This window comes from Dipodomys ordii, unplaced genomic scaffold (genome assembly GCF_000151885.1).
Source record: "Dipodomys ordii isolate 6190 unplaced genomic scaffold, Dord_2.0 Scaffold325, whole genome shotgun sequence".
Taxonomy (NCBI): Eukaryota; Metazoa; Chordata; class Mammalia; order Rodentia; family Heteromyidae; genus Dipodomys; species Dipodomys ordii.
The window spans coordinates 185449-194472 of record NW_012267541.1 but is presented as its reverse complement, the minus strand read 5'-3'; the positions used below and the strand labels follow the sequence as shown (position 1 = coordinate 194472).

At 46.0% G+C, this 9024-nt stretch overlaps 1 pseudogene; it reads left to right on the top strand.

The window, feature by feature from the left end:
- The first annotated feature begins 2823 nt into the window (after window positions 1-2823).
- On the top strand, window positions 2824-6655 carry LOC106001587 (annotated as a pseudogene).
- The last annotated feature ends 2369 nt before the right edge of the window (window positions 6656-9024 follow it).

The window sequence follows — 9024 nt, the reverse complement described above, 5'->3', positions numbered from 1 at the left end:
AAAAAAAAATTTCTGGAAAAGTCTCGATGGGAAGAAAACCTGGCTGGCTGAGCTTTACTGAATAAGTAAGCAAGGAGACAAGTAGACCAGGTGGGTCCTCCCCGAGGGACGCTCGCACACGGGCTCTCTGACGACAAGATATTAACATGATGAAGGTTACATGATGAAGGTGGGTCTGACTCTATTTACATGATGAAGGCGGGTCTGACTCTGACGTCAGGATAGTTACATGATGGAGGTGGAGGACATTCTATTCAGCTGGGTTCTCTTTGTCTTTGCATCCCAATCCTCATAAATATGTCTCATTGTTCCAACTAAATTGTTTCTAAACCAGTTCAGCCAAAATATAGTATTTCCTAGTATCTCTGGGCATTTACCCTATTTATTACAGCCTGCATTTGAGGACTACATACTTCTAATAGCAGTTTCTTATTTTGCTGGCAGAAAAATGTGCAATAAAGGACACTAAACTTAATTAGGGTATTAACATTATCACATCAAGTGTAGATATGGAACTTGACAATAGGAAATAGAGTAAATTGTCATGAGTGATTTCAACCCCATGTTTCATATTCAGGCAAAAAAAAGGGATAGGTGAAGTGATGACTCATGCATTTACTGTGCTTTTTTTTTTGTAGTTTATGGGGTTGGACTTGACAAGTGATTAGCTTTATTTCCATATTTAAATATGACAAGCATTCAGGTAGATTTATTTTTCTACTTACAAGCACCTTTAAAAAAAAGTATGCTATCTTGTATATACATTTGCCAAATCTGGGGAGGGGGAGGGGAATAACAAAATGATGAAACAAGCACACAGGATGACCCATTGCAACATGATACCCACAACAAACCATGTTGGAAATGAACTTTACTACTTCAGGGGGGAGGAGTGAGGGAGGTGGGGAGGGAAGGGATACTGGGAGAACAACAAAGGATGGGTTAACAATGCTCGACAAATAATGTACTCATTGCCTTACTCATGTAACTGTCACCCCTCTGTACAGCATCTTTACAGTAAAATAAAATTTAAAAAAATCCATGCTAAATGTAGAATGTTCTTTGCTTTCAAAAGCATTCATCACAAATGCAGCAGTACTCAGTAGATACTATGTTGGGAATAAACTATACAACTTGTGGGTGGGGGCTGGAGGGAAAAACTGGGAGGCAGCAAGGGAAGGGATGACATTGTTCAAAAAGTGTATTCCTCACCTGACTTATGAAATGGCAGCCCCTCTGCACAATAACAACAATAAAAATTTAATAAAGCATTCATCAAAGCCATAACACTGTAGTGAGGTTTGCAAATGAACACAGCCAAGCATGCTGATTTCAAGAGCTCAAAATACAAAAGACATAAAAGACACAAAAATCCTGGTAGATAATGTGTAGGCTTTGTCCTTTTATTTTGCACCAGGAATTTCTGTAGATTGATCATTATCAGCCTTTATTATCGAATACCTTAAAATGCCTGTATAGGGCCTTTTATTTGGGGGGGGGGTCCGGTCATGAGGCCTGAACTCTGAGCCTGGTCACTGTCCCTCAGCTCTTCAGCTCAAGGCTAGCGATCTACCACTTGAGCCACAGCACCACTTCCGGCTTTCTTTTTGCTTATGTGGTGCTGAGGAATCGAACCCAGGGCCTTATGCATGCAAGGCAAGCGCTCTACCACTGAGCCACCTTCCCAGCCCTAGGGCCTTTTTCTTAATGGAAACATCGAGATGTTGCAGGATAAACTTAGGTGACAAGAATTAACTAAGACAAGCAGGTCTGACCAAGAAAATCTGATGGATCTTGTGTGTGTTTTCTGACCACATGGAGCTTGATAAGTAAAATGCAGAATAATTGGACAGATACTAGAGCAATTACTTGTGATATCACACAAGCCTGCACCAGCTACTTACTTGATGTGTGGCCCGAAGTGGTTTGCTAAACCTAAGCTTCAGCGACCTCCTATGAAAAAAATGGGAATGATGACACCAACTTCATTATACTATCGTAGAAATCACCTGAGTGATAGAAGCTGTACAATGTCTGGCATAGCACCCACTGCACACCGGATGTTAATTAGCCAGCACAAGAAGAGGGACAGTCAGTGTCTGGGACCGTGTAAGATGACTCCACAGCCCAGATCGTGAGGGGCCTTGAGAGGCTCACCGTTATTTTAACCCACGTTGCGAAAAGAAAGCCTCAGGACAAACTGCTAATCTGCTTACCTCAGTTAATTCCTGGCACTGGATACTGCTCTGATTTTTTATTTCATTGGGGTTACAGTCAGATTACTCTGTCACCTTTCCATCGGGATTTGAAGGTTTTGTTTTGTTGTTTTTGTCGGTCGTGGGGCTTGAACTCTGGGCCCGGCTGCTGTCGCTCAGCTCTTCAGCTCAGAGGGTGCGCTCTACCATTTGAGCCACAGCACCACTTCCAGTTTTCTGGTGGTTCATTGGAAATAAGAATCTCATGGACTTTCCTGCCTGGGCTGGCAGGAACCGTGATCCTCAGAGCTCAGTCTCCTGAGTTGCTAGGATGACAGATGTGAGCAACTGGCACCCGTCCCTGAAGTTCTTTACATACACTGTTTGAAACTTTCCATCAGGCTCAATTCATTTCCATTTCTTCCACTAACTTCCCTCCGTACTCTACCTGAAGCCAAGCATTTCCTCCAACCTTCCATAGCACGTAATTTATTATTCTCTCAGTATTAATTCTATTTCCCCATTTCCATGGCTATGTGAAATTTGAGCTTTTTTATACTAAACAGTAATTTTCTGAATGACAAAAGCCCTATTTTGAGGTCTGGGTTGAACTGAACTGGAGACCATCATGTTCGGTGAGATTAGCCAAGCCCCCAAAGCAAAATGTCACATTTTGGCTTTTATGTAGAATCTAAATCTAAAATGATGACGAGGAGGAAGAGGAGGCATGAATGTAAAATAAGGACTTTGTATGTGGGTGAATCAGCAGGAGGGAGGAGGCGTAAAGAAGAGGGTGCTGAGCAAATAACAAGATCAAAGTTCGTGGGGACTCGGCATAAGGAGATTTGATTAAAACATACTCTGCATTTATGTGACTATCAGAAAGAAACTTCTTTGTATAATTAATTGATTGATTCAAGGAGGAAGCACATTGTTTGGGTACTGGAGTGGAGCTAAAGAAGACATTGGTAACAACATTTCTCCTTTGTAATTGCTCTGATGTTCACAAGACAAGCCTAAGACCCAAACCTGAGGAGCACAAGGGGAGAAAGCAGGCTTTATGCTTCTGTGTCATAGATTAAGCCTACCAAACTGTGTTGTATGTATGTATGTATGTATGATATATGTATGTATCATCCGTCTGTCGGTTGATTGTCCGGCCTGCCTGTCTGCTGTGGTATCCAGGGCATCACACCTGCTAGACAAAGTGCTCAGCCACTGAGCTACAAACATTTTTTAAATAACTGAGACCATCTCTTCAGTTGACTGGGCAGACTTCAGGAAGTGGCACTGTGACTTCTAACTCACTACATAGCCCAGAGTGTACTAGACCTTGCAGCCCTCTTGCCTCCACAGGAGGAGGTAGTGGGAATTCAGCAACATAATGCCATGACAGTTCCTTTGGGCTCTATTCCAAGTGGCTCATCACTGAAAATGCAAGAGACCTGTGGTTTAGTCAGTGGACTCAGCAATGGTCTACATAGACATGTGGAACAGATAATGAACGAATGCTGGCTGCGGTAGGCCTGCCTTCTCCCTCAAAGAGGGCGCTCAGAAGGATGGTGTAAGGGACTGCCTGCCCAGCATGTCCTCCTGGAGTCCCAGCAGGGGTGGGCTGCTTGAAGACTCAGAGGGCATTTGGCTCTCCCATTCTGGGCAGGCAGCAGGCTGTCCTGAAAGTTCTAGAACTCTGACTTGGCAGCTGCTTCATGTGCACTTTGAGAAAAGTGGATGAAAGCCCCTGTTGCTGACTGTTGCTGGGCCTGAGCCTCCTGAGCAGGGTCACTTCACACTGTTCAGAGGCTCTCGTTGATGGAGCAGGAGGCCCCTCATCAGCCCTCAGCCCCATGGGGAGGAGTCTCTACCCTTAGCATCCTGACACCCAGCCTCTGTCTTCTTTTTCCACCTTCTGGTTTTGTCCCAGGCCTCTCTGAGAAGGGTGTGGATACACAGTCTGTTCTATCCTCCTGCCCCCCCCCCTTTTAAAGGGCCAGCCTGGGCTCGGTGGACACAGGCGAGATGCCATGACCAGCTGGAACAGCCTCTTCCAGTACCTTCCTCAGTCACTTTCCCTACTGAGTTTACAAGGGATGTCTTGGCTGTTCCAAAGCACAAATGACCTAAGGGCTGGGATCCTGCTGATGCAGCATCAGTAGCGTAGACGCTCACCAGCTTCAGAAAGTTATCCCTCTGTTTCTTGTCCTAATTTCCCCACTGGTTCCAGGAGGTGGAGAGATGAGGCCAGGAATGCCAGACAGACTCAAGTGACCACCTTGCTGTAGCTATGGCCTATGAAGGGCCCTGCTTTCCATAAAAACTTGTTGGGAGACCCTGGGGGAGGCACCATGGTCTGGAGAGTGTGTGGAAAGAGCAGCACATTTATGTACTATTTCCCTAGGGTCGCTCTGACACTTCACCCTCCTCAGGACTTGGGGTGCAGTGAGTGCTGCTTCCCGTCAGAGGGTGCTCTACGTGTACGCGCCATTGTCCCTTCTTCAGGACCCAGGGTGCAGTGAGTGCTGTTTCCTGCCAGAGGGTTGCCTGGCACATGCACACCATGCTCCAATCCTCAGCTCCCAGGGTGCAGTGAGCACTGATTCCCACCAGAGGGTGCTCTAGGTGTGCCCGCCAGCCTCCTCTCCGCAGGACCTAGGGTGCAGTGAGCACTGATTCCCACCAGAGGGCCCCCTAGGCATGTCCACCGGCCTTCTCTCCTCAGGACTTAGGATGCAGTGGGTGCTGATTCCCACCAGAAGGCACACTAGGTTTGCACACTGTCCTCCTCTCCTCAGGACCTGGGGTGCAGTGAGTGCTGCTTCCCGCCAGAGGGTATGCTAGGCACATGTGCACCATCGGGTGCGGTGGGCACTGATTCCCACCAGAGGGCATGTTAGGCACGTGTGCACCACCCTCCCCGCCTCAGGACCCGGGGTGTAGAAGACAGGCAGAGACCATATCCTATGGGCTACATGGAGTCACGGCATCCTGAAGCTGAGAATGTGCACAGGTTAAGTTATCCTGTCCGACTCCAGTCTCGGGAAATGATTATCAGAGTCGAATTTAAGGTTGCTTCAAATAAAACACAAACTGAAATGAATACCATGGATGTATTATAATAACTAGAACCTGAAATAGAATTAGTATTGAAAAGTTTATTTTTTTATGTTAAGGGTTGTTTGGATAGGTGAGGTGAACTGATTATAATCATTAAGTGTGGGGAAAAATCAGGCTGATAGAGTTCGAATGAGGTAAAGAGAAGATAAAGCATGAAAATAGGCAATTTTCATGCTATTGAGTAAGGATGAACAGTCATTCCATACTAATTAGTAGGTGAAGAATACTTTCAGATCATACAACTTTTGGAATATCAAGTTATAGAGATTTGTATGTTTATGGAGAATAATTTTTAGTGTTTTCAGAGATTAAGGCTTTGCAGGTAATGACTGCTGAAGTTATTGACATTGTAAGAATAATGCCAGGGCTGGGAATGTGGCTTTGTGGTAGAGTGCTTGCCTAGCATGCATGAAGCCCTGTATTTGATTCCTCAGTACCACATACAGAGAAAAAGCTGGAAGTGGTACTGTGGCTCAAGAGGTAGAGTGCTAGCCTTGAGCACAGAGAGGCTCAAGGATAGAGTCCAGACCCTGAGTTCAAGCCCAGGAGTGGCAAAATAATTAATAATAATAATAATATTGCAAATCCACAGCAGCTTCACAGGCTGTCAATGTAAGAATAACAATTGCAATTTGCAGCTGGGTGCCAGTAGCTCATGCCTGTCATCCTAGCTACTCAGGAGGCTGAGATCTGCGGATTGTGGTTCAAAGCCAACCTGGGCAGGAAAGTCCGTGAGACTCTTATCTCCAATAAATGACTCAGAAAACTAGAAGTGGCACTGTGGCTCAAGTGGTAGAGTGCTCGCCTTGACCTGAAGGGCTGAGGGATGGTGCCCAGGCCCAGAGGTCAAGCCCCATGACCAACATAAAAAAGCTGCTGGTGCTGCCACCGTGTCTTTAGTGATTCCTGAGAAGTTCCAGCACATTTTGCAAGTACCCAACACCAACATCGATGGATGGTGGAAAATAGCCTTTGCCATCACTGCCATTAAGGGTGTGGGGTGAAGATATGCTCATGTGGTGTTGGGGAAAGCAGACATTGACCTCACCAAGAGGGCTGGAGAACTCACAGAGGATGAGGGGGAACGTGTGATCACCATTATGCAGAATCCACGTCAGTATAAGATTCCAGACTGGTTCTTAAACAGACAGAAGGATGGAAAGGATGGAAAATACAGCCAGGTTCTGGCCAATGGTCTGGATAATAAGCTCTGTGAAGACCTGGAGCGGCTGAAAAAGATTCGAGCCCATAGAGGGCCCCACTTCTGGGGCCTTCGAGTCAGAGGCCAACACACCAAGACCACTGGATTCTGTGGACGCACTGCGGGTGTTTCCAAGAAGAAATAAGTCTGTAGGCCTTTTCTGTTAAAAGTTTATATACCGATTAAAAAATTGCAATTTGAGAGACACTAAAATGTGTTCAAGATGATTAGACTGAGAGTAGCAGATAGGAAGGATATGAGACAAGAAAATAAAGATGCCTAGTAGAAATGTCACAACCACAATATGTAGATTTAATACAGTTTAGCACACATTGGTGGTTACAAAATGAACACAGTTTATGAGTCCTTTATGTGCTGTCCTGGATTGTGCTGGCCAGGGCAGGATGTTTAACTGCATTCCCAACTCTGGGCACTAGGTGTCAGTAATGCCTGCCCAGGCCTGAAGAGCATCTATGTCTACCTAAATTGCCAGTATCAACTGGGGAGCAAAGCACCCTGGTTGAGAACCATTCGTGACTCTGATGGCTTTGTTCAACCTGGACAAATCCTGCCAGGGGCTTCTGATTGTGTGCAGGCCCTCCATGCCCTTTCTTATGGAAGTCACTACTTGGCAGGACTCTCCTGTTCTCATCAGGTAATAGTCCCTGTAAGAACCAAGCACCTTGGGGTCACATACAGCCATGTCGGGTCCCATGGCTGCCTACACTCTGCCAGTGCTCAGAGGACTTATCCATGAGAGGGTCAAGCTCCAGAGGGCAGCTGCTTTTTGTGTGATCTTACAGTGTAGCTCATTGCTATCTGGGATTCGGAGCTGAGGAGGGCCCTCCACACAGACTCCTCCTGGCCTGAAATGATAAACCAATCCAGGAACGGATTCCAGGGCTGCCTGTACCCAGGACTGCTGGGTAATATGGCTGTTTGAGTGTCAGCTCCAGAAGGAAGCAAACAAGCACAACCCTAGTTACCCCAGGGGCATCTCCAGGGGAGAGGAAGAGAAAAGAGAGAGTGGAAAGGACAGAACATTTATGTATTATTTCCCTAGGGTTGCTCTGACATACCACACAGACTGGGTACTTTTTTAAATACATTTTTTATTGTAAAGATACTGTACAGAGGGGTTACAGTTACACGAGTAAGGTAATGAGTACATTTCCTATCAAGCATTGTTACCCCCTCCTTTGTTTTTCTTTTTTTTTGGGGGGGGGTCCGGTCGTGGGCCTGAACTCTGGGCCTGGGCGCTGTCCCTCAGCTCTTCAGCTCAAGGCTAGCGCTCAACCACTTGAGTCACGGTGCCACTTCCGGCTTTTTTTCCCATGCTTATGTGGTGCTGAGGAATCGAACCCAGGGCTTCATGCATGCAAAGCAAGCGCTCTACCACTGAGCCACCTTCCCAGCCTTCCTCCTTTGTTTTTCCCCTATCATCCCTTTCCTCCCACCTCCCCAACTCCTCCCACCCCCGCCCCTCCCATCTCCGCCTAAATTGTAAAGTTTGTTTTTCGACATAGTGTCTTGTACATCTCATTGTTACAGTGGGTCAACCTGTATCCCTATTTAGCATTTTGTTTTTTCCCTTCCCCTCCCCAAATTAGACCGACATCAAATACAGTGAAAACAGGGGTTATACCGTGGGGGAGGAACATAAAAAGCAATAAAAAAATCATATGTACCTTATAAATACATTAGAAACAACAGCAAGAAAGAAAAAAAAACACTCATGTCCCTCTCTTGGGGTTCATTTCACTTAACATTTTATCTGATCATATGTACATAGCTTTTGACCTTTTCTGCTTGTCACAGTTCTGAAGTCTAGCAGCGTGGCATCAGTGTCTTCTGGGCTACATTCCCTCAGGAGCTACAAGGCACGGTGTATTCTAGAACTTTCTTTCCTTACTCCTTCCTTCCTTCCTTCCTGTCCCTCAGCTCTTCAGGTCAAGGCTAGCGCCCTACCACTTGAGCCACAGCGTCACTTCCAACTTTTTTTGCTTATGTGGTGATGAGGAATCGAACCCAGGGCCTCATGCATGCAAGGCAAGCGCTCTACCACTGAGCCACCTTCCCAGCCATGCCCCCCCCCATTTTTTTTTGAGGGTGGAACTAAGTGATTTTTATTGAATTACAGGAAAGGTGTAGATTGTTGCATTATCCAGGCCCTTCAACTCTAAAAGAAGGACTTGCCTGGGGAGATGGATTCGTTTCTTAAACTTTGAAATTAACATAGTACTTAGAAAAGAGAATGCAGAGTGGTCAGCTACTCACAGGCAACCTTAGAGACCTCAGCCTCATCAGAGTTAAGGTCCGCTCTCATTAGGAAGTAGAGCTGTAGCTAAGTGTTTGTAGACTCCCTTTTCTATTTGCATTTCTATAGGAGGGATCTCTCTCTTCAAGGTGCTCACACTTCCTAGGAGATTGCTTTCCACAGAGAATGGAGCCTCCAGGTACCTGCTGATTAAACAGGAGTTAGGGTCTCAGGATGGAAAGCAGTGCTGAGTACAC